General features: G+C 44.2%; 1 protein-coding gene across 3 annotated transcripts in view; it reads left to right on the top strand.

Moving 5' to 3' along the window:
- The window catches only part of SLC6A1 (solute carrier family 6 member 1), a 280,638-nt gene that overhangs the window by 167,774 nt on the left and 86,192 nt on the right, over nt 1–26,672 (top strand). The gene's annotated exons all lie outside the window — the stretch shown is intronic.

Here is a 26,672-nt window from a genome sequence, read left to right on the forward strand (position 1 = left end):
ATTTGGACCAGGGCATAAAGTAAGGTCCATAAAGACATGGATGAGCAAGTTTGGGATGGAGGAATTTGACTGGCCTGACCTCAACCAAAAGAACACCTTTGGGATGAATTAGAGTGGAGACTGCAATCCAGGCCATTTTCTCCAACATCAGTGCCTGACCTCACAAATGTGCTTCTGGAAGAATGGTGTCACGTACCTGGATCATGAGCCTGACTTGTAGATGAGAGCCTCTCTTGCCGCACCAGCTTGTGGGCCCCTGAGGTTGAGACAGCAGCCACAGAAGCATGGAGATGCAGGAGTGCCTAGGATCAGTCCAGTATTGGTATGGCTGGATACTCGTGGCTGAAGATGCAGCAGGAAGACCGGTAGGACTGGGTAGACCAAGACTGTGGTAGACTGGATCACAGAGGAAATGGGAACTGGTGTGATTTGAAGAGCAAAACTACAGCAGGCTGGAGGAGTGGATGCTGAGTCAGGCAGGCTGGGTTGGTAACATTCTGATGGATCAGACAGAGCAGCAGGCAGAAGAGAAGTCCAAAAAACAACCCAGAGTCAGGGTATCAAGCAGACAGGGTTATTAAGAGCAAGCCGGGTCAAAGAACAGGGGTTAGCACAGATAACAGGCTTCAGGACACACAGAAGCTGCAGACCAAACAGCGAGAATAGTCTCTTTGGCGCCAACGTTGGTGACAGTGCTTGCCTTCTGTGCAATTCCTGCTGCACGGTCATGCCTTTCCTGACAAATAGTCAAACATTCCCATAGACACCTCTCCTGGCTTGCCACTGCCACCATTGCCAGATCATGGCACTTCTGTTGGACTGCCAGCATTACCAGCCTCTGCCACCTCTCCTGGCCTGTCACCATTTCCAGCTTCTGTCTTGATTACCACTTCCTGTGACCTTTCCTGGCCTGCCACTTATACCAACTCTTGCCCCCTCTTCTGGCCTGCCACCATTACCAGCTCCTGTCTACTCTTTTGACATACCACTATTACTGCTTTATCCAGCCAGCCCTATTCCATTGCTCTGCACTGTAAAAGTGACACTTATAATGTTTCTAATGCTGATCCTTGGCTGCATAATTTTTAAATGCTTGCTGCAAGGTTTTGTCAACTAGTTTGTGGCCTATTCCAGTGCTGCAGCACTAAAAAATATATGTGAGATTTGCCCCTGTTAAATAATTTATTTCAAGAGAAAAACTAGCTTGTCTTTTCCACTTACATTGCAGCCTAACCAAACTGCTTACATACTCTCAAATAAATGTCAAATATTTGTGGCAATTGTCTCTGAAATGAGTAATTCTATTATTTATTGCAAGACAAACCCTTCTTTGTTTCTTTCAATTTGGTGCCTATTCAAGTCCTATTGTTCTGTCCGGATACTAGCCAATTTTTACTAAACACATGCCTGAAGTCTATAGTTGTAAAATGTTGGAATATTTTGGAAACTATTAGGGAAAGGGTTTGAGGAATGTGAGGATGTGGCTCTGAAATGTTTTTGTGTAATTGTGACTTTTAATAAACATTTATGAAACTAAGACAATACTGTTTGGTACTACAAAAATTAAACTCACGAGCTATACTATGAAGCTGTTTTGGCATTGGCCAATTGATGTGTAAATTGAGAGCTTTGTCTTTATTTGTTTAATTGTACACTTTCATATAGCTTTTAGATCTATTGGGGCCTGTTCTACCACTCAATAATTCCTTCCTATTTACTACTGGATAACAAAAAAAATCAGGTGTTGCAGCCAAAACTACCTATTAAGCTTATTTTTTTACATGCCCCCCATGACAGTATCCAGCTCTGCATGCCTTTTTTGACAGTCCCTTGTCTATCAGCCTTGAAAATAGCCAAAATTGATTTTCGAGACTCAACTTCATAGACTTCAACAGAGCTTGGCTTAACATTCACAATGTTCAGATTTTATGATGGAATTTATTAATTGTTAAAAAAATAACTCATTTAAAGTACTGTATATCTAAAACAAAAGCTTTTTCTGCCCTGTTGCACACCAACCTTTCTTTACAATGAACAAAAAATGGCTTTAGATATACTTTAATCTCAAAGTCATTGCAAGGGTCAAGTGTGGATAGAAGCAGTTTTTCCCAATTGTGAGAATTGTGAGAATGGCAGCAGCTTTGCTGAAGTTTGCATTTTAAACGTAATCAAGTTGCCATTGGCGTCTTTTGAGCCTTCATTACTTTAATAATAGTTTTTTTGCTGCCTACAGTGCTTAAAACACAGATAAGGAAGCTATTTATCTGCCAAGAATTTGTATTCCTGTCCATCCAGTACTGAGATTTACATAGCTTTGCCTTATGCCACGTAAACACGACCAGACTTTCCGGCAGACTAGGTCCGGCGGAATCAGTCCGACGGACAATCCGATCATGTGTATGCTAATCCGATCATTTTTTCACATAAAAAAATCAGACGGACCTAGAAATAGAACATAAACGAGAAAAGAACTGAAAATGGGTCAAATAACGGTGAAGTGGTCCAATCCCTATATACTTATCAAAAAAAAAAAGGCTTCCCCCTGAGTGGGTGGGATTTTAAATGACCATCAACTCCGGACACAAATGGACACAATAATATACAATTTTTATTCATAAATTACACAATGTACATAATATTACCAGGAAGTGCAAATGGGCTAAACAATGTCCTCCTGGTATATTAATAAATAAACAAACATATATACAGAACAAAATATGATTAAAACAATGCTTGTCCTATATCACCCACACCCGACGTGTTTCCAGTTGCTGATAATTCAGAACCTTCATCAGGGGTGAACAAACTTGATGATATAGCAATCTAGTGAGGTGTAAGTTCGAGGATCAAAATGCCTGCCATTTAGAAAAATATAAGTATGTCTGAAGAGTACTTCAAATACTATCGAGATGTCAACCAAGTACAGGATGTCCTGCAAATTACTTCCAGATCAGTTAGACGGATTCTATGGCAAGGGGGGGTTTTGTTTCTATGTGAGACATTAATTGGAACAAACAATGGCTATCTGCACTGCCATCCATACACTGCACATAGAGGACTGCTTTGCCATTTGTAATTTGTGGTTGGACTACAGCTTCCAGTTTTCCTTTTGGGCTTATTTCCTGGGAATCGGACAAGGCAACCCTGGGTGCAAGTCATATACATGCTAATTCAGCTTGACACACACATGAAGGTGGACTTGAAACATCCAGATAGCCATTGTTTAGTTGATATAGGACAAGCATTGTTTTAATCATATTTTGTTCTGTATATATGTTTGTTTATTTATTAATATACCAGGAGGAGATTGTCTAGCCCATTTGCACTTCCTGGTAATATTATGTACATTGTGTAATTTATGAATAAAAATTGTATATTATTGTGTCCATTTGTGTCCGGAGTTGATGGTCATTTAAAATCCCACCCACTCAGGGGGAAGCCTTTTTTTTTTGTTGATAGAAATAGAACATGTTCCAAATCTGTTCGATGGACTCAATTCCTATCGGGAAAACCGTTCGTCTGTATGCTGGTCCGACGGACCAAATACGACGCAAGGGAAGCTATTGGCTAGTGGCTATTGAACTTCCTTTTTTAGTCCCATCTTACATCATCACATTCAAACATTCAAAACTAATGGACTTTCGAATGGACTTAGTCTGTTCATGTGTGGGCAAGTCCGTTCGTTCAGAAGGTCCGTCGGAACTCTGCCGAAAGTCCGTCGGGAAGACCGTCAGACCTAGCCTGCCAGAAAGTCCGGTCGTGTGTACCCTGCATTATAGTTTTGCTTGGCAGGAGAGGTGATATGGTATTATGCTTTAAATTTTAGGCATCCTCCCTACACACACCCAGTTTGAGACAGGATAGAGAAACATCCGGCTGATGAGTTCATCTCCCATCACTCTGTTCACTCTTCCCATCAGCATGCTTCTTGCACTGCAGCACATCTGATTGGTTTCTTGTGCTGCTTCTCCGTCAACTTCTCAGAGCTGTGCTGTACAGTGGACAGATGCCAAGACACATCCAGGCACTAAAGCCCTGGTACACACGATCGGATTTTCTGATGGGAATTGTGTGATGACAGACTGTTGGCGGAAAATCTGATCGTGTGTATGAGGCTTTACTCTGCACGTTGTAATTTGTGCATTTTATGTGTGTCTGGAGTCCAGCTTTGAATTTACCCTGAAAAAATTTATTCCAATTATATCTATGTATACAATCACATCATACCTTTTTTCCAGTTAGGCATTAAAAAAAATAACTCCTGTTTATTATCCACTTTAGTTAACATAACTGTTTGCTAGTGAAAGTATTGAGGTATATGCATACTATTAGTATTATAGAATGTACTGCTGTACTATTACCTCTGTAACTTTCATATGTACATGTATAACATGGAAAATTAATAAACTTTTAAGTAAAAAAAAAAAGTGCCCCATCAGCAACAAAGGCTCATATGCCTGCTCTGCTGTCTGACAATTCTCAAATTGTTAAGGGGCATTGCCCCCATGTGATGTCACTGGCCCAGCATGCACTGATCGGTGACGTTGCCTTACCTATTTAAGAACTGTCAGATGGCGGTTAGCGTTCATCACGGCGGAGCTTTTTGTTTTCTTTTTTCCGGGTACGGTAGCGGCGTCATGATTGACCATGAATATACATCGGGGGGACTTTTTTTAACTACTTCAATACCAGGCACTTACTTACTGCCCAAGTCAATTTTCATCTTTCAGTGCTGTCGCTGTTTAAATGGCACTTGCACGGTCATGCTACACTGTACCCAGACAGAATTTTTATAATTTTGTTCCCACAAATAGAGCTTTCTTTTGGTGGTATTTGATCACCTCTACATTTTTTTTTTTTTGCTAAACAAATAAAAAAATACCTAAATAAAAAAAAAATAATAACTCCAGTCATTGGGGAAATGAGGGGTGAAAGTTAAAGTGAATTTAAGTAAGTAGGCCTGCTTGAACAGGATGAATAGTTTTGAATCCACCCCTTGTAGTTTTCTACAGGCAGTGTGCAGTGAGTAGAAATGTGTACACTGAAATATTTTGTTTCAAAATTTCGGTTCTGTCCAAAAAATAAATTGATTTAGTCCCAAAATGTGTTTTTATTTATTTTATTTTGTTAAAAAATGCATTCATACAAAAATCTAAATTAAGGTTGAATCTGTCAATTGAAGGCTTAATATATTCCATTTATAATCACTTAAATGCTTACTATTTTTTTATTTAATCCTGCATTTGTGGATATAATCACTCTAAATAACGAGTACTGTAATTGTCTACAAGTGTATTGCTTTAAATACGCATTTGAAGAATCTACCCTAATAATTTGTAAAGAATTCATAATAAATGCGACAGATGCTTAAAAAAAAAGTAAGACTACGGAAATGATAAAAGTCAGCAAGAAGAGAATTGCAGGGAGACTGTGAAGTAGTCAGCGGGCACCTTATTAAACTAAATTTACAGCTTCAAGGTTTCATATAAAGTATCTTATAAAAAAAGAAGGTCAGAGTAGGCAGACAAATGAAGCGTCGTTGCAAAGTTCAGTTCACTAATCACAAGACTCCAGTTCTGGCTTCGCCACAAGAGATATCTCAACCACAGTCAAGAATACATTCAGATGATTAATGTCAGCAGGGGACCAGTAACATTAAACGTAAAAGATGCTAGTAAATTAAGTATGTCTGCCAGAGTTATTCTTTAGAGTTATTACTTTTTTCATAAGTACAAGGAGCTTTATCTTTCTACAGTGACAGATAACAGTGTCCCCATTATCTTATACTGACGTGTGAAGTAGACAGCCCTTTTATTTTCATTCCTCAGCAAGTTTATACACTTTAATTTAGGTTTTCAAATGGTTCTGTAACTTACATTATTCTTATATTTATGTTGCTGTCAAATAGTTGGAAAAAAAACACATCCTTTTGCACTTGTAACCAAGTTATAGTGTAACTTTTTCTTTTGCTTAAAGATTAATTCCAGGAAAGTATAAAAGACACAAATGAATGCAACTGTGTATTTTTAGATTCATCATTAAGGGCTCATGAACATTGGGCATTAGAATTTTTCCTTTGAACGCCTTTCACTCCTAGTAGCTTAAAAAATGTGCAGCAAGGAACTTATTGCACACGTTTAGCCATGCTTATGCCCCTCAAGTGTCTAAGCATTTATTGATTCCATTAGCCAGAATATTAATGTGTGCATGGACATATAGGCTATTATAGAGGTGTTTTTACAGGCTAGAAAAAAAAAAACATGAAACACCTGTAAAAGAGGCATTTTATAAGCCCTGTATGCATAAACACTAAATGTATATTTTTTTAAAAAAATTTATTGCAAGCAATGTACGTACCTGAATTTGAATTGGAATCAACCACTTGCGATCCCTGTATGGAAGAGCTCAAATTGGGGGGGGGGGGGGGGAGAGAAGCAGCACAAGGAATTTGTCAGCTGTGCAGCAGTGCTCATTTGCTAACAAGGAACAGGTCCCTTAAAAATGTTCTCCAAACATTTACCTGTCCAAGGATCCAGCGCTGTCCTCACCTGGACCAGTTCTTCTCTGGTCTTTAGGTTCCTGGTTCCGGCATGTTTACTAAGGGAAGCCAGATGTGACTCCCTGCGGCTTCGCAGCCAGCTTCCCACTGTGCTTGTACGAGCAGCGCTGCACTTTGTGAATGGTCCCGCAGCCTTCTGGGACCTGTGACGTGTCCCAGAAGGCTGCAGGCCAAGGGGGTGGGGACAAATCAGGTACTCCCTCCCCCAAAAAGAATTAATGTATACAAAAGTGATAGAGGAGGGAGGCAGAAGAGGGAAAATTGGAACTTCCGCTTTAAATTTATTTTATCCATGTATTTCATTTTTTTTTTCCATTAAACAGGTAATGTTTATTGAACATTATTGCAGAGATTACAATCACAGTGGCATACACCGAACATTCAAAAGGTGTTGCGTCATAACCATAACAGTAGATAAAAGACATTTTTCCATTACAGTAGCCATTATGTATCACAGCCAAGGAAAGTCCTAACATTGACATGTTATTTACTGTAACAGTACATCAAATTCCCTCAACACACGTGGCAGCCTCCGGCAGCCATTTATCCCATATTTTATGATATTTAGCTGGGCAACCCCTATTTTTATATAAGAATTTTTTGTATGGGAGCGTAAAATTAACTTCCCGTTTCCAGTCCTCAACCCAGGGTGGAAGGGGCCTCATCCACTGTCTAGCTATTACTTTTCGAACAGAAAACAAGGTTTCCTGCAGGAAAGTGCTAGTAATTTTATCTAATATGTCAGGAAATATCCCTAGTAGACAAGGTTTGGGGTCGAGAGCCAAGGGCGAGCCCATAACATCATGTAGAAATGATACTACTTGTTTCCAAAGTTCCTGCAGTTTGGGACAAGACCAGATAAGATGGAAGAACGTCCCAGTCTCAAGAGTACACATCGGGCAGAGCACAGATTGATTCGTATTATATTTGGCGGTCCTGAGGGGGGTTAGGTATGCTTTATGTAAATCTGCTTTATGTAAATCTGAGAAAGCCTGTCCTGGAGCCTAGGGGACACCAACTTGCACGTCTCCAGAGCCTCCTCCCATTCCTCGTCTGTCAGTTCACCCACATCACCCTCCCAGCGGGACTTCAGAGCATACGCTAAGCATACCATAAAAGCACGAGATAAGCTTTTTGGGATCAGTGTCCTTCACTATGGCGACAATAGAATCGGGAGCAGGCCGAGGCAATGACTGCGGGAATTGTGCTCTAAGTGCATGCTGAACCTGTAGGTACTGAAATAGCATAGTGTTTGGAATACCAAATTCCTCCTGCAGCGCCTGAAACGTTTTAATAGTACCATGGTGAATCAGGTGATGCAAGTAGTATATTCCCCTCGATACCCATAACTGAACACTCTGGATCTTTTGAAGTTCCGGCAATTGTTTGTTATGCCAAAGTGGGGTATAGTCATTTGGTGATGCAACATTCAGTTTAGTGGATGCCAGATCCCAAATCCTTCTGTAATGAAAAAGCATGGAGTGTTTACCTGGCTCCACGACAGAGCTCCCCGCCCCCGTCGAGATAGCAGCTATTGGATCATCTGCAATTTGTGCCCAAGTAGGGGAGAGAAGGGTAAGAAAACGTTGTTTATCAGTCTTGTCTATATGAAAAAGCTGAGACAGTTGTGAGGCAACATAGTAGTGATTTAGATCTGGAAGAGCCATGCCCCCCATATCAGTCGGGCTTTTCAAAGCCTGCCAAGCAAGCTTGTGTCTATTATTCCCCCATACAAAGGGCCTAAGGAGACTTTCAAGGGATTTAAAGTATTTCAGCGGCAAATATACCGGGGCATGCCACAACACATACAGTATTTTAGGTAATAGGACCATTTTAATCAGATTAGCACGCCCCCAAACCCCAAGGGGGAGGCGAGACCAGGCCTGAATCTTGGTACGCACCAGGGAGAATAATGGTTCTACATTCAGCGCAATGTAATCTGCTGGATTCCTAGAGACATATACCCCCAGATACTTAATAGTGCCAACTCGCTGAAGAGGCAGACTGGCCTGAGATTCTGACTGTGGAAAACTGTCAATAGGTAAAATTTGGGATTTTTCCCAGTTTATACGAAGACCGGAAAAGCTACCGAACCACTCTATCTTGTGCAGGGCCTTTGCGAGGGAAGGGCCAGAGTCCGCCAGGTATAACAGCGTGTCATCAGCGTATTGACTGATTTTTTCGGTTAGTCGACCCATCGTCAGTCCCCTGATCGCAGGGTCCTCACGAATTGACACCGCTAAAGGTTCAGCAGCCAAGGCATATAGTAGCGGGGACAGTGGGCACCCCTGTCTGGTACCCCTACTAAGGCCAAACGCCCGGGAGGACCACCCATTCGCCACCACCTTAGCCGTTGGGTGATGATACAGCAGCCTCACCCACCGGATAAAGTTCGGGCCAAAGCCGTATCCCACTAGACACTTCCACAAATACTCCCATTCCACTGAGTCAAATGCCTTAGCCGTGTCAAGTGTCACCACCACACGCTCACCCACCGCCTCATGCGTTGCCTGTAGATTTATATAAAGCCTGCGTAGATTGAACGACGTATTCCGCCCCGGCATAAAGCCCGCCTGGTCAGCCTGAATCAGGCTAAGGATCACTCCGTTCAATCTAGTAGCGAGTATTTTAGCTAAAATCTTAATATCTACCTGCAATAGGGAGATTGGGCGGTATGATTCCGGGAAACCCGGATCTTTTCCAGGTTTGGGAATCAAAACTATCGTTGCCTCCCTCATGGACGGAGGCAATGTCAGTGTATCAAAAAGACTCCCGTAGAGGGCGAGAAGCTTAGGCGCCAGCACGTCTTGGTAACGGGAATAAAATTCAATTGGAAGACCATCTGACCCCGGCGACTTGGATTTTGCAAATTCCGCAATAGCACCCACTATTTCATCGGTGGTCAGGGGAGCCTCCAGAGCCTGCACCTGTTCCTCCGTAACTTGGGGGAGGGAAACCTGAGCCAAAAAGCTGTCCATCGGAGTGGTGTCGTCTGAGACTGTAGTGGTGTATAAGTCCGCGAAAAAGTCCCGAAATCTAGCTGTCACCTCAGAAGGGTCGTGATCATTGTATCACCCTGACCCCGCAAAGAAATAACAACCGGGGGCCTGTCTTCCCTGTGCACCAAATATGCTAGCAACTTACCAGCTCTTTCCCCGGATTCAAAATATTTTTGTTTGGTAAAAAAAAGCTCCTGTCGGGCCTTGTCTTGGTGTAGCTGAGAAACCACTCTCGACTGTAGTCTAAGTGCATCAGCGTTTGCCGTAGACGGGTCATCTATGTAGGTGCGTTCCATGGAGCTCAAATCTGCCTCAGCCTCAATAATGACAGTAGCCGAGTCAGCTTTGAGCCTATTAATGTGGGCAGTCAGCACCGATCGAGCGTGTAATTTAAATGTATCCCACACTGCTGGAACTGAGGCCGTGTGGTCATTATCCTCAAAAATTTTTATCCACTCCGCCTCAATAGTGTCATCTTCGGGTAATAATGTCAGCCAGAACGGATTTAGCCGCCACGCCCGCGGAGGCCTACCCAGGGGTACGTCAAGCACTACAGAGTAGGGGCTGTGGTCCAAAAGTAGTCTGGGGCAGAACAATACTTCCCTGAGTCTGGGAGTGAGTTGTTTAGATATTAGTATAAAGTCAATACGGGAGAGAGAACCGTGTGTGGGTGAGAAGCATGAATACTCCTTCTTTTGAGGGAATTTGTGCCTCCAAGTGTCCACAAGGTGAATGGTGGTTATAAGCCTGGACAACCTAGTGGTCCCAGCTTGCCCCATCATCAACTCAGGGGGTTTGAGCCTATCCAGGGAAGGGTTAAGCGTAGTGTTGAAATCCCCCAGCCAGATAACAGGAACCGCCGGATGTCTGGACATAAAAGACAGTCCCTCAACAACCAACGTCATGGTAAATGGAGGGGGGATATAAAAGGCCATAATAAGGTAGGGTTCCCCATACAATTTAGCATGTAGAAAAACAAACCTGCCCTGTGGGTCAGTAAGAATTTCGCAGAGTTCAAATTGGACAGACTTAGCTACAAGTACCGAAACCCCCCTCGAATGAGACGTGTAGGAGGAATGAAATGCCCACCCAATCCAAGGGCGTTTAAGGGCCATCTGCAGTCCACCCTCCACATGCGTCTCAACTAGCACCATCACTTCCGCCCTTTGCTTTTTGAGGAACGTGAAGGCTGCCGCGCGCTTAATTTTATCACGCAGGCCCCTCACGTTCCAGGTAAGAAACCATATAGATGCCATATAGAGTCATATAAAGTAATAAGTGCAGTCGGCTTACCCCCTAACAGCCCTCCTATGAACGCACCCCAATACAGTTGCGCTTGATCAAGCCCAAACAGGGGCTGCATAGGCAGTAGTGGTAAAAAACATTCAGTAAAAGCAACACTTAGTCCAGATACATATTTCAACTTATTTATAGTAATCTTCTGCATGGAAACCCTAACCAAACCACCCCCTCCCCCCACCCTACCCTGCACCAACCCCAACTTGTGCGGGCATATTCCCTGAAAAACCAAACATGTCTGGCTGGGAAAACCAGTTTCATTAAATCAATAAGAAAATTTAGAACAATAAGTCTGAAAGAGGGTCGCGGCCACCGGTACCAGAGGGCAAGGCAAAGCAGAGCCTCCCGTATAACAGCACACAGTGGTGACCCGGGTAAATAGGCAAAAGTGTCAGTTGCTGTCCAGTCCCAGTGACCAGCTCCCTCATAACAAAAAGAAGTCCCAGCAGACAATGGAGCAGTTTTCCGCTGCACCGTGCAATTAGACCGTAGGTCTAACATGTCTCCCCTTGCTCCGGGAGAAAAAAGAAGAAAGAAAAAAAGGAAAACCAAAATTGTTGAAACAAAACAAACAGGTATGTATTGCAGAAAAGGTCCCTCAACAGGGACACTAAGAAAAAAGGGAAAAAGTTGATCCATAAACGTTGACACCATCAGCAGGCGCAAATGTCCCAGAATCGGAAAGTTCAGCAGATCTCAAAGTATAAAGGGCATAAAGGTAAAATACGCCTCAGATGCAAGCACCCTAGCGATAATAGAGCAGCAAAGAGAGATCAGGCAACCTGCCACAGTTCCAGGACACCAGGGGAGAAACAAAAAAAAGTGTTAGCTCACACGTCCCAAAGGGTCTCAGGCAGCTCCATCTTGAGGCACTCTGCGTTCCAGCCATGCTATGACCTCTCTGGGTTGTTCAAAGAAGAGCGCCCGGTCTCCTGCCTCCACCCTGAGGCTTGCTGGGAATAGCATAGAGTATTTCACTTGCTGTGCACGTAGTAATCTTTTGGCCTCCATGAAACTCTGTCGGCGTTTCTGGACGTCCGCGGAAAAATCAGGGAAGATTGCAACTTTAGTATTGCCCACAGGGATATTACCCTTTTCCCGGGCCATGCGGAGGGCAGCATCTCTGTCCTTATAGTTCAGGAGTTTTGCAATAAAGGTGCGTGGAGGTGCACCCTGAGGTGGAGGCCTGGCAGGCATACGATGCAGGCGTTCAACCGCCAGCATGGGGGAAAAAGACTCTCGGCCATAGGTACTTATCAGCAATTGTTCCAGAAAAGTTGTGGGGTCCTTACCTTCAGCCCTCTCCGGAAGACCAATCAATCGGATGTTGCATCTGCGTATGCGATTTTCCATTTCGTCCTGTTTAGCAATCAGGAGGTCTATTTGCTTCTGCATGTGGTCAGCATCATTTTGCAGTGGTGGGAGAGCGTCTTCCACATTGCTAATACGGGTCTCAGTGTCCCTTACCCGGTCACGCAGTTTCTGAAATTCCTGCCTCAATAAAGATATGTCCATTTGCACTTCCTCAATTTGGGATGTAATGGATGTGCGGCATAATGTAATGGCTTCAAGAAGCCTGTCCGTGTCTCCCGCCACACGTGGCCCTCCCGGCTCCTCCGTGCCGCCATTTTCCTCCCCCTCCTCACTCACATGTCGGCGGTATTGTGACAACCGCGCCGCCGCCGATCGTTGGGATTTCGAGGGAGACATATGCGCCGGAATGGAGGGACGCCTGCCAGACGTGTTCAGGTGAGTATCGGTGCTGTGGTGTCACAGGATCAGCGTGGGAGACAGGATTCCTCGGCGGAGCTCCGGAGACACGCGTCCTACTCCATGCAAGGTCAGGCCACGCCCCTCATGTATTTCATTTTTAAAGAGTTTGTAAATCGAATATTTTTTTAACTTTTGGATAGAGTGAGAAAGTATTAAAAAAAACCTTCAGGTTTTTATTGCCATTTAAGTGCCCATTGTGGAGTATACCTTACATTGATTGTCTTGGTGGTCCTTGTATCTAAAGCAAAAAGTGAGGGGAAATCCACATTTTTGTAGTTGTCATAGAAAAGATAATGGAAAATCTTCCAATAGGCGCTTTTAAAGAGAATATTTCATCCAACTTTGGAGAGATGTTGGCTTGCTTCATCCTATTTCTCTGGGACGGGAAGTGAAAGGATATCTTGTTGGCATGACACAGACACAAAAAAAAAAGATGGGTTTAACTATTCCCTATTCCACCCAAAACAAAAAATGTATTTTACATATACAAACCATTCCAATGATATCCCTCTTACATTCCAATATAACAGAGGCTGTTTGCAAACTCTTTTTTTGCACCCTCTCTCATGTCACAGTTTTCTAGCAATCTCTTTTGAAGGTAATTGATTTTTGAAGTCAGCCTCTATGTATACAATCACATCATACCCTTTTTCCAGTTAGGCATTCAAAAAAATAACCCCAGTCATTGGGGAAAGGAGGGGTGAATGAAGTTAAAGTAAAATTAAGTAAGTGGACCTGCTTGAACAGGGTGAATGGTCTTGTATCCACCCCTTGTCATTTTCTACAGGCAGTCTGCAGTGAGTCTGCAGTGAGTAGACATGTGCGCGCTGAAATATTTTGTTTTGGAATTTCCGTTCCGTCCGAAAAATAAATTGATTTAGTTACTCTCAAAATTCGTTTTTATTTATTTTAAAAAATGCATTCGTACAAGAATCCGAATTAATGTTGAATCTGTCAATTGAAGGCTTATGGTGTCTGTCGGATGTTCTAAGAAGATTCGACGAAACAGCTAAACTGTACGATGCTGCGATCTTACATTTCCAGTTGAATGCTCCGTCCACAAGCTATACTAGAATTTTAATGTTGTTTGACTTAATTATTAATTATTATTACTTGTCACACAACAGTAGAATTCTTCTATAGCCTATGGGTGGAGCATTTGACCGTAAATATCCCCTCGATCGTATGGTTTTAGCTGCTTCGTCGAATCTTCATGTCTCTATAATGTCTCTATAATGTCGAATCTTTTCTCTCTATGTCGAATAATCTTGAACTAATAGAGTTAAGTTAGGCATACTCGATGGCTGGTTCGATAGACACAGAACTCTATTATCACCATCATTAGTGATGGCCGAACGGTTCGCCCGGCGGTCGTTTCGCGGCGAATTTCCGACATTCGCGGTCCGCACGTTCGAACGCCTTTTTCCGTCGTTCGCCGCGGCGGACTTACGTGTTTAATGTATACAAGAACTTTAACCTTTGGTGACACGTTTATCATGTGATACAGGACAGCCAATTGAGACATGACAGCACATGGACACTTGTACATTCCCCCTAACCTATAAATACACCCGATCCGGTGGCCATTTTACATTCTTTCTTCTGTTAAGATAGGGACAGGTTCCTGTGTGGAGTAGGGAGAGATAAACCACTAGCTATTTGGTACACAAAAGTTCTTTTCAGGACTGGTATAGGTGTTAGGTGTTGATAGGTTTGCTGTGCTGCTGATTCTTGCAGCAGCCTGAGTGTCTTTTGTTAGTTTAGAGAAAGGGAAAGGACGGTGTATGCTACAGGGACAGCCAGATTAGTCTTTCATCATCATCATCATCATCATCATCATTAGCTGTTACTATCAAGGTCCACAAAAGAGCTGTTCCAGTAACCACTAATCGTTCTCTTTTTTTGCCAATTTGTATAGGGACAGGAAGGAAGCAGTGTTGTCAGGCAGTGAGGGTAATTTTAAAGACTTGCTGTTATTATTAGTTCCACAAAGGTTCTTTTCAGGACTGGTATCAGTGGTACAGTAATAGGCTTGTACATGTATAATATTCTTTCTTCCAAATATAGAAAGGATATTATACTTGACTGCTGCCCTTCTGCTGCAGTCTGCTAAACATTCACAACTCACTTGTTCCACAAAAGTTCTTATAAGGACTGGTAACTTGGTATAGGGTGCTACGGTACATAGGCTTGAGTGCGGTACAGTCTGCTGTTCTGTAAGGACCGCTATCGGTCCACAATAGATAGGGTTGACGTGCACCACTGCTGACCGCTGCCCTATACTGCAGCAGTCCTTCAGCGGTATAGGGACTGACGTACAGTCTGCTAATCACTAACACACAACCTGCTTGTTCCACAAAAGTTCTTATAAGGACTGGTAACTTGGTATAGGGTGCTACGGTACATAGGCTTGAGTGCGGTACAGTCTGCTGTTCTGTAAGGACCGCTATCGGTCCACAATAGATAGGGTTGACGTGCACCACTGCTGACCGCTGCCCTATACTGCAGCAGTCCTTCAGCGGTATAGGGACTGACGTACAGTCTGCTAAACACTAATACACAACCTGCTTGGTCCACAAAAGTTCTTATAAGGACTGGTAACTTGGTATAGGGTGCTACGGTACATAGGCTTGAGTGCGGTACAGTCTGCTGTTCTGTAAGGACCGCTATCGGTCCACAATAGGTAGGGTTGACGTGCACCACTGCTGACCGCTGCCCTATACTGCAGCAGTCCTTCAGCGGTATAGGGACTGACGTACAGTCTGCTAAACACTAATACACAACCTGCTTGGTCCACAAAAGTTCTTATAAGGACTGGTAACTTGGTATAGGGTGCTACGGTACATAGGCTTGAGTGCGGTACAGTCTGCTGTTCTGTAAGGACCGCTATCGGTCCACAATAGATAGGGTTGACGTGCACCACTGCTGACCGCTGCCCTATACTGCAGCAGTCCTTCAGCGGTATAGGGACTGACGTACAGTCTGCTAATCACTAACACACAACCTGCTTGTTCCACAAAAGTTCTTATAAGGACTGGTAACTTGGTATAGGGTGCTACGGTACATAGGCTTGAGTGCGGTACAGTCTGCTGTTCTGTAAGGACCGCTATCGGTCCACAATAGATAGGGTTGACGTGCACCACTGCTGACCGCTGCCCTATACTGCAGCAGTCCTTCAGCGGTATAGGGACTGACGTACAGTCTGCTAAACACTAATACACAACCTGCTTGGTCCACAAAAGTTCTTATAAGGACTGGTAACTTGGTATAGGGTGCTACGGTACATAGGCTTGAGTGCGGTACAGTCTGCTGTTCTGTAAGGACCGCTATAGGTCCACAATAGATAGGGTTGACGTGCACCACTGCTGACCGCTCACCTATACTGCAGCAGTCCTTCAGCGGTATAGGGACTAAGAGTTTTGTCACAGGGTCATTTAAAAAATGACATGCAGAGGAAGAGGCAGGCCCTTCCGCAGGGGTGGTAGGGGTAGGGCAGGAGCAACAGGCTTGAGCCAAAGTGGGAAGTTGCAGAAGGTGCGTTCAATTACTTTAAAGGATGCACCAGACTTGGTTGAGTGGCTCGCTCAGCCTTACTCTTCTGCACCCTCCTCATCCTCTCGATCTGCACCCTCTTCTTCACTCTCTGCTATGTGCACCCCCAAAGACACTACCACCAACAACACGACCACCACCACCACCACCACATACCTTCCGCTTGAGTCACTGGAATTATTTTCCGATCCATATCAAGAGGACATTTCTGATGCGCAGCCACTCTTGGTATTGGATCAGGAAGAGGAGGTAGCAACAAGCGCTACTCAGCAGTCTGACGCCAGTACCCAGATCAGCCCAAGGAGGAGGTTGGTCCCCGGTGTTGCTGCCTACTCCGAGATCTCTACTTATAGCGGTGGGGAAGGTGACGTTGATGATGACGTGTCTAGTGATGTCACGTGGGTGCCCACAAGAGAGGAAGAGGAGGGGAGTTCAGAGGGAGATATGGACCAGCAGATAGGGAGGAGAAGCAGCAATGACTTACATTGCACAGCAGGGACAAAGCAGACTGCAAATGTATCAGGAGCGAGTCATCGACCATGTACGGTCACATCTGGCGCTCCCAGGACACCGGCACATGGCTCCGCAGTGTGGGCTTTTTTTAACGTGTCCGCTGCTGACAATAGCGTTGCCATCTGCAATCTTTGCAGTCAACGCGTTAGTCGCGGTAAGCCCAATACTCACCTAGGGACGACCGCCTTAAGAAGGCACATGAGCAGCCATCACCGAGCCCAGTGGGAGCAACGGAACACACAAAGCCACACTGCAGGCTCTCACCGTCCAGCCTCGTCTTCTACTTCTCCTTCTCCTCTCTCCTCACAATTGTCCTCCACTCCACCTTCCATCACGCCAAGCTCACATTTTTCTGCAAAAAGGCAGGCTTCCGTGGGCCTAATGTTTGAGCGTAAAAAAATGATGATGCCGGATAACCCTCTTGCCCAACGGTTGGCGGCTGGCTTGTCAGAACTCATAGCCCGCCAACTACTGCCATATAAACTGGTGGACTCGGAGGCCTTTCGCAAATTTGTGGCCATTGGAACACCACAATGGAAGGTCCCAGGAAGGAAGTATTTCTCAGAGAAGGGCATCCCAGAGCTATATGGCCATGTTCAGCGGCAAGTGAATGTATCTCTGGCACACAGTGTCGGTGCCAAGATACATCTGACCACAGACACGTGGTCTAGCAAACACGGGCAGGGAAGGTATATCAGTTTTACTGCCCACTGGGTGAACCTTCTGACGGCCGTCAAGCATGTAACCCGTGGCACCCGTGTAGATTTGGTTTTACCGCCACGGATTGCATGCAGGCCTGACTCTTCTTCTCCTCCTCCTACTCCATCCTCCTCCCTCTCCTCCTCAGCTGCCTCCTCCTTTTCCGCTGCTAGCGTCTCTTCCACTGCACCGCCCAAGCTCCCCAGAACCTATTCCACATGCCAGGTGAGACGTTGCCATGCCGTGCTGCGTCTGTTGTGCCTGGAAGCAAAGAGCCACACTGGCCCGGCACTCCTTTCAGCTTTGCGTTCACAGGCAGATGAGTGGCTAACACCGCTCAATTTGACAGTTGGTAAAGTGGTGTGTGACAACGGTGCCAATCTGCTTAGCGCATTGAAACAGGGCAAAATCACGCACGTGCCGTGCATGGCACACGTCTTAAACTTGGTCGTGCAGCGATTCCTTGTCAAATACCCTGGGGTCCAGGACATCTTGCGGCAGGCAAGGAAAATCTCGGCCCATTTCAGAAGATCTTACACGGCCATGGCTCGCCTTGCTGACATTCAGCGGCGACACCATCTGCCGGTCAGACGTCTTATTTGCGATTGCCCGACGCGATGGAACTCAACCTTCTATATGCTTGATAGGCTGCTCCAGCAGAAACGTGCAGTTAACGTCTACCTGTATGAACTCTGCGAAAGAAACGGTTCTGGGGAGCTGGGTTTTTTTTCACCGCGCCAGTGGCTGCTCATGCGCGACACATGCAGACTTCTGCGGCCATTTGAGGAGATCACCAAACTGGTCAGTCGCAGCCATGGCGCCATCAGTGACATGGTACCTTATGCCTTCTTTCTGGAGCGTGCATTGCGTCGTGTCATTGATCAGGCTGTGGAGGAGCAGGAGCGGGAAGATGAGGAAGTCGCAATGCTGGATGAATTCCCAGGGGGGGCTACTCTATCTGAGACAAGTCAACAACAGGAGTCTGATGAGGAGTCAGAGGAGGATGGTGCCGGGGCGGATGAGCAGGAGCAAGAAGAGCATGCTTTAAACCTTTCTGGGATCCCTGTTGTGCGAGGATGGGGAGAGGAGAATGAAGAGGACGACATTATCCTGGATGATGAGCAGGAGCCAGGCCACCACACCGCTTCCACTTTAGTGCAAATGGGGGCCTTCATGCTCCAGTGTTTTAATAGGGACCCCCGTATAAAAAGCATGAGGGTCAAGGACCAGTACTGGGTGGCAACGTACTTAGACCCCCGGTACAAACACAAAATGGCGGAAATGTTACCGCCGTCGCAGAGGGCTGTCAGAATGCAGCACTTCCAGGCCTTGCTTCGAGAAATGCTGCATTCTGCTTTTGCGTGCGCTGGCAGAGGAGCAATTCCCACTCCCAGAGAAGGATTTGCGGGTACCAATCCAACAGCGCCTGCAAGAAGAGGCCGGTTTGAAGATGTGTTGGTGACTTCGGATATGAGGTCATTCTTTCAGCCGACCCATCGACAGGTGTCATCCGGATCCAGCATCAGGGAACGCCTAGACCGTCAGGTGTCCGACTACATTGGGTTAACGGCCGATGTGGACGCTCTGAGGAGTGATGAACCCCTAGACTACTGGGTGGGCAGGCTTGACCTCTGGCCAGAGCTTGCCCAATTTGCAATCGAACTGTTGGCTTGCCCCTCATCCAGTGTCCTGTCCGAAAGGACGTTCAGCGCAGCAGGGGGGATTGTGACCGATAAGCGTACTCGCCTAGCTCACCACAGTGTTAACTACCTCACATTTCTAAAAATGAATGAGGCATGGATCTCGGAGGAATTCAACACATGTGACCAGTAGACCATGTATATGTCTATAAACTATTTTTTTAATCAAGCACACAGACCTTCTTAATTCATTTGGCTCACTTCCTTGACCCAAAAAAGCACACCGTACTATATGCCCCTACCCTCCTCTTTGAAGAGGTTGAGCGGTGTCATATTTCTACTGGGGCTGCTTATGATATCCCTGTGCTGTGCTGACTTCCTCCTGGGGGTTCTTATTATGAAGGGATCACACTATCCCTGTGCTGTGCTGACTTCCTCCTGGGGGTTCTTATTATGAGGGGATCACACCATCCCTGTGCTGTGCTGACTTCCTCCTGGGGCTGCTTACGGTGCTGCTGTCAGTGCTGTATGTCACGGTGCTGCTGTCAGCGCTGTATGTCACGGTGCTGCTGTCAGCGCTGTATGTCACGGTGCTGCTGTCAGCGCTGTATGTCACGGTGCTGCTGTCAGCGCTGTATGTCACGGTGCTGCTGTCAGCGCTGTATGTCACGGTGCTGCTGTCAGCGCTGTATGTCACGGTGCTGCTGTCAGCGCTGTATGTCACGGTGCTGCTGTCAGCGCTGTATGTCACGGTGCTGCTGTCAGCGCTGTATGTCACGGTGCTGCTGTCAGCGCTGTATGTCACGGTGCTGCTGTCAGTGCTCTGTATTACGGTGCTGCTGTCAGATGCCTCTATCACGGTGCATGTGTCATTCCGGTATGTCACGCTGCTGGTGATCATCTCCTGCACCCTCTTCTTTGCCTACCCTGGTCCCTGACCTTCCCTCTCCTCCATTGCCTTCATTAGCTCCATAGTCCTGAATTGTTAGAACAATTTCCCAAATAAAATAAAAATGCTTGTAGTTATCGATCCCAAATTCACCTCATACATGTATTATGTCATTGTCCAGATGGTGGGACTACGTTTTACCCCCTAATAATTACCACGTGGCCGCAAATTCGACATGAAGGTTTGCAAAGTTCGCCTCCCATTGAAGTCAATGGGGCCCGCGGCGAACGGTCGGTTTCGCGAACGTTTGGGTCCGTTCGCATTTCGCGTTCGCGAAACGTCCCGTCGGAAGTTCGTCCATCACTAACCATCATGTCAAATCTTCTATCTATCTATATCGAACTGTTGTCGTAATGATACGAAAATATAATGGATACGAAAATAAAGTATTTTATTATTTCAGATTTTTTATTTGTTTCACAAAGTTTATTAGGTGTACATCATGGCACAAGAACAAACACCCAAACTTATTGACAATGTTAAATGAGTTGAAGTACATTTTACAGAAGGTTATGGTATCCATACATTTATGACTAGAACATTTATTTGTGGACACATTTATAACATATTTCACGTTTTTTTTCGGATTTTGGATTCTGCGTGTTTGTTATTGTTTTGTTAAAAAAAAATCACGAAAATCCATGAAATTTGGACGATAACGAATGCCCATATCTAGTAGTGAGTTGGTCTAATGGGTCCTCACCCCCCCACAGCTCCGCTCCGTGAATAGGCTATGTGCAGATGATGTCACTACCACTGTTACAAGGTAATATGTGGGTTTGGAAAGGCATTTAGTGCATAAGTGGATTTGGTATCCTTTGTGGGTATTAAAGGATATGTTTAAAGCGGTTCTTCACCCTAAAGGGGAAGTTCTGCTAATCTGATCCCTCCCCCCCTCCGGTGCCACAATCGGCACCTTTCAGGGGGGAGGGGGGTGCAGTTACCTGGATAATCCAGGTAACTGCACCCACTTCCAGCCAGACCACCGCAGACCCCCGCAGACACCCCCCCCGTTGTGTTCTGGGAAACACACAGTTCCCAGAGACACAGCGGGGGACCATAATAGACGCGCAGCGCGACTCGCGCATGCGAAGTAGGGAACCGGGCAGTGAAGCTGTAATGCTTCACTTCCCAATTCCCTGACAGAGGATGGCGGCGGGGGCAGCAGCGAGACGAGCGATCGCTCGTCACCTGCCGCCGACATCGCTGGACCCTGGGACAGGTAAGTGTGATTTGATTAAAAGTCAGCAGCTGCAATATTAGTAGCTGCTGGCTTTTAATATTTTTATTTTAGGTGCAGAACCGCTTTAAATTCATTTTTGTGTCCAGAATTTAGCTTTAGGGGTCCATTTACCCTGTTGCACTGCAGTGTAAAAATAAGTGCATGTTATATTTTTTTGTAATGCAGAAAACAAAATAGGCAACTTTACAGAGATGCATCATTGTAATACAGACATGGGGGGAAATTTACTAGAACTGGAGCAGACAATATCTGCAGCAGCTGTGCATAGGAACCTTTTCACAGCTTAAAGTGGATGAAAACCAGATTCATGAAATTTGATTTTGGCCACATATATCTGCAGTGTTTTCTTATCTCTCTTCAAAGCATTATGTCAGGGATATGCAATTAGCAGACATCCAGCTGTTGCAGAACTACAAGTCCCATGAGGCATAGCAAGACTCTGACAGCAATAAGCATGACACCCAGAGGCAGAAGCATGATGGGACTTGTAGTTTTGCAACAGCTGGAGGTCCACTAATTACATATCCCTGCATTATGTCCCATAGCTGTCTCCAGCTCCGTAGCTCTGTTATCAGCCTGATAAGTTCTCACACGTTCTCTGAGACGGGAGATAGAAGTGTGTGTGTCGGGGGGGAGGTTGCTATAAATAGATTAGCAGTCAGGTTGCCGTCTTAGAGCAGACGTCTGCACATTCCTTTCTTCCTTTGCCTATGAGGAGAGGGGGTGTGTGCCTTTCCTCCAATCAGCTGTCTTGGCTGTATGCCCAGGCTTCTCTGCAGTGTTAACTAGGAATAGGAAAATCTATACCACAAAGGGGGTTATTTACTAAAGGAAAATTCACATTGCACTGCAAGTGTACTTGGAAGTAAAGTCGCTGTAGATCTGAGGGGGACATGCAAGGAAAATAAAAAACAGCATTTTAGCTTGCACATGGTTGGATGATAAAATCTGCAGAGCTTCCACTCATTTCAAATCTACCCCTTAGATTTAGAACGACTGCACTTTCAAGTGCTTTTGCAGTGCAAAGTGGATTTGCCTTTCGTAAATAACCCCCAGAGAGCACTTTCTAAAGGATATATACAGATGAAGACAGCAGATATACATGTAAAACTTATGTAGGGAGATTTGTTTTATATCTGTGTATCATCTGAGGCTGTTAACTTCATTGAGTATATGTGAGGGTTTACATCCATTTTAAGGCTCCATTTGCTTGGGTGTTTACACATGATTACAGATACAACAATATGTAGATTCTGGCAGCTGGAATTGACAGATGCATGTGAATAGCTGCCGTGGTGACTGGCTGTGCGAGCCGTCACAAATAGCGGCCTGTCATTGCAATACAAGGGATCAGTGGTCACAGCTATCCACACACATCTGTCAATTGCAGCCACAGAAATCTGCAGATTCTTGCCGCTGGGATTCCAAGCAAGGGAAAACACCCATTCAAATGGAGTCTAACTGAACAAACTGAAGTTAGACGTTAAAGACTAAGATAACTTCTAAGAGAAAAAAGTTAATGGGCATAGTTTTGCAGGCGAAACAATGTGTCCACAAAGTATTACACCCATGATCAGCAGATTGTGGGTGCAGTATCAGGCTCCTGTGCACACTGCCTATGGCTCTGTTGCCCATACCTCTGTTTTCTAAGCTGTAGGCAGTGTGAATGAACTATGGGTGGTGGAAATCATTAGTTGTGTGTTATTCATTCACAGGAATCTGTGACTGAAAGACACGGCTGTGTGTGCGAACCACTATTTTTAACAAGTGACAGTGGGTTCAGGGAGAGGAATTCCTGCCCACTGTCACAGTCTGACAGAATCTTTTCATCGGATATTCCGTTCATGTGTGGGCCTCATCGGACTTTTCTTTTAGAAAATTCTGATGGACCTAGAAATAGAACATGTTTTAAATCTTTCCTCTCGGGAAAACCGTTCGTCTGTATGCTGTTCCGACGGACCAAAAACGAAGCATGGGCAGCTATTGGCTACTGGCTATTGAACTTCCTTTTTCTAGTCCCATCGCAGGTCACCACGTTCTAGATGATCAGACTTTGGTGTGATCATGTGTAGGCAAGACCGTTTCAGCGGAACTCCGTCGGAACTCCGTCAGAACTCCATAGGAAGAACCGTCAGAGTTTATTCTGACGGAAAAAACGGTTGTGTGTACGCGCCATTATCCTTTAACTGGTTACTAAGCACAGCTGCTCCAGATTCTGTCTGCTGTGGTTTTAGTGAATTTGTCCTTTAGTTCCTTACTAAAAACACCTTTCTTCTTCATACTGATCAGAGTGATTTTGACAAAATTGATTTAATTGAATAAAAGTTTTTCTTCCTGAGCTACTTAGAAGAAGTCTGTTCTACCGTCCCCTTATTTAGATTGGTGTGCTTTTCTATTTATGATAGGGTTAATTTTTTTTTGTGTTTTCTTTTTTTATTGTAAAAGTAATATATAAAAAAATAAAAAAAATAATGAGGAGTTGTTCTTTGGCCCAAGAACAGGTCTAGTATACTTGAAACCCCCAGGGTCCATTGAAAGCCTTAAAATTACCAAAAACATTCTAATTTTGCCTTTATTTTGGTCAAATTAAACTCTCAAATGCAAGGGACTGGAGCACACTCTTGCAGGATTTTAAGAGACCACCTTTTTCTGGTAAGCAGTGAGATAATACAGCAACGTCACCCATGCCTTCCGAATCCCAGGGCTGAGGTAAGTATTTTATTTTTATTTATTATTAATTTTATTTTTCACATGCCATTTAGAATTATGTGTATTTGGGGTTGTGCTTTGATAATAAAGTGGGCCTTTCATTTTGATGGAAAGTCTGCTTGAAAGAATATTTAATTCAATTCAATAATCTTTAAAATACACCAAATCTATATGTTTTTGCACAATATGGATTGACATTTTTTACTTTGCAGTTTTATCGGATGTATGTTTGCTATTCTCTGCACAAAGACTTCCATAAATATGACTAGCAGTGCAATGATTACCTCTTGATTGCTCTTTAAAAGGCATCTAATATTGTAATCTCTCCTTTTAATCATGCTGTCTTCCGAGCTTCTCAGATCAAGGTCACTTTTTGTGATTTAGTGAGAAACTGAATTGATCATCAGAATAATTATGTAAAAATACTTTTGTATACATTTTAAGGCTATATATAATGGTATATTTTATATTTTGCATAAAAAAGTCTCTTTATTTATTAATTTATTCATTTAGCACCATACTGATGAGTATGTACGCAAAGTAACAAAAGTCACATGTTACGAACAGACCGGCCACCGCACCCCCTGCTCCCCAATCTGACAGTGGTGCTCTTCTCCCTCCCCACTGGCTGTCACAATTTTTAAAAACATGGCTGTGCGGGGCTCCGCCCACCCATCCGCGTCACATCACAGTTCTCTGTAAATAGAAAACTACAAGGTCAGGCAGCCTTTGTGGCTGTTGGCTTGTAGCTTTCAGTGAACTACCACGGCGCTACAAGGTACGTGCAAGCTGATACACTGACAGTCTTCATTAGACCTGTATGGCATCAATGATTTGCTGATCACTGGTGCAATGCTTTATGGGTTCCTACAACAAAAAATAATAAATGTACATTTTTTTTTCTTACCAGCATACAAATGTGCATTTATTTTATTTTTTTTAAAAGTGAACTTATACTTTAACCACTTCAGCTCCAGAAGGATTTACCCCCTTAATGACTAGGCCATTTTTTCGATATGGCATTGCGCTGCTTTAACTGACAATTGCGCAGTCGTTGTTGTACTCAAACAAAATTGATGTCCTTTTTTCCCACAATAGAGCTTTCTTTTGGTGGTATTTTCTCATCTCTGTGGTTTTTATTTTTTGCTCTATAAACAAAAAAGAGCGACAATTTTGAAAAAAAAAAACAACATTTTGAACTTTTTGCTATAATAAATATCCCCCTCCCCCCAAAAAAAAAAAAAAAAAATGAATTTCTTCATCAGTTTAGGCCAATATGTTTTCTTTTACATATTTTCGGCCAAAAAAATGCAATAAGCGTATATTATTGATTGGTTTGCACAAAATTTATAGCGTCTACAAACTATGGGAATAGATTTATGGCATTTTTATGGCATTTTTATTATTTTTTATTTTTTTTACTAGTAATGGCGACGATCTGAAGGGGATTGCGACATTGCAGCGGACAAATCAGACACTTTTGACGCTTTTTTGGGACCACTGACATTTATACAGCAATCAGTGCTATAAAAAATGCACTGATTACTGTGTAAATGTCACTGGCAGGGAAGGAGTTAACACTAGGAGGCGATCAAGGGGTCAAGTGTGTTCCCTAGTTGTGTTTCTGACTGTGAGGGGATTGGATTGCCTAGAGGAGGAGCCATATCAATATTCCTACTTAGTAGGAACACACAATCTGTCTCTCCTCCCCTGTCAGAACAGGGATTTGTGTGTTTACACACACAAATCCCCATTCTGGCTCTTGTGTCTGCAATCGAAGGTGGCCGGCAGCGAACGCACCCGTTGGCCATGCGCAGTGGGTCCCCCACTGTGCATCCTGCTATGGCTCTTAAAGGAGCATATATGGCGATCCACACAGATGAGCCAACTTGCCGCCATATATTTATGGAAGCCGGTCGGAAAGTGGTTAAGTGTAAAACAGTGCTATTATCAGTGTTTTTAAGTTATACGAAAAGATGAAAAGCATATTTTTCCTTGAAGGTCAGGTTAATAAACCCCAGCAGTTTTGTCACCTGTGTCCATTTGGAGAGATTTTCGTTTCAACTTCTGTCCCATAAACAATTAGCCACGTATTTCCTGAGTAAATCTACCTTGACCACTCTTTGCTGACAGCAGTCCTTCCAACATGGAAGTTAAACGTTTGTTCCTAAGATCAGTTTTTAACATGTTATACCTCAGCAGTCCAATGGGGAAGGGTGGCATAGTTTTTGCATATTTTACCAGAAGTCGGAATCTAGGTACTTTCAGATTGTCTTGAAGGATACAGCTCTGTCTTACCATGTGCCAATAAGCATCATATGTGAGGGTCACTGTCTGACTCTGGGGAACATCTGGGAAAACTGTTACCTGGTATGCAATAAATTCAGTATTCAGTGTGTCAACATCAGATAGGAGAACAATCTGTGGAAAATACCTAGCTAGTTCGATAACGTGGATGATTTCGCAGTAGACCCGGTATCAGTAATAAAGTCAACAGCTTATTGATTCTGTTTACAATGGACATGCTTTTTTTTAATGGCAGTTATTTTTCTTGTGTAAAATGTTGTTCCTTGGACCATGAACTATTAAACAGCTGAAAAATCATCTAGTGCAGTAAGATGTTCCCGTGTTTGGTAGCCTATGAAAATGCTGTCTGTTGATTTACAGTTAACACGGTTAGTGTGGTCAAATGTAATCAGTGCATGATTTTCAAGAGCCACTAAGAGATTTGGCATGA

The sequence above is a fragment of the Lithobates pipiens genome, unplaced genomic scaffold, assembly GCF_037356315.1.
Source record: "Lithobates pipiens isolate NorthernLeopardFrog02 unplaced genomic scaffold, aLitPip1_a1.2 Scaffold_23, whole genome shotgun sequence".
NCBI lineage: Eukaryota > Metazoa > Chordata > Amphibia > Anura > Ranidae > Lithobates > Lithobates pipiens.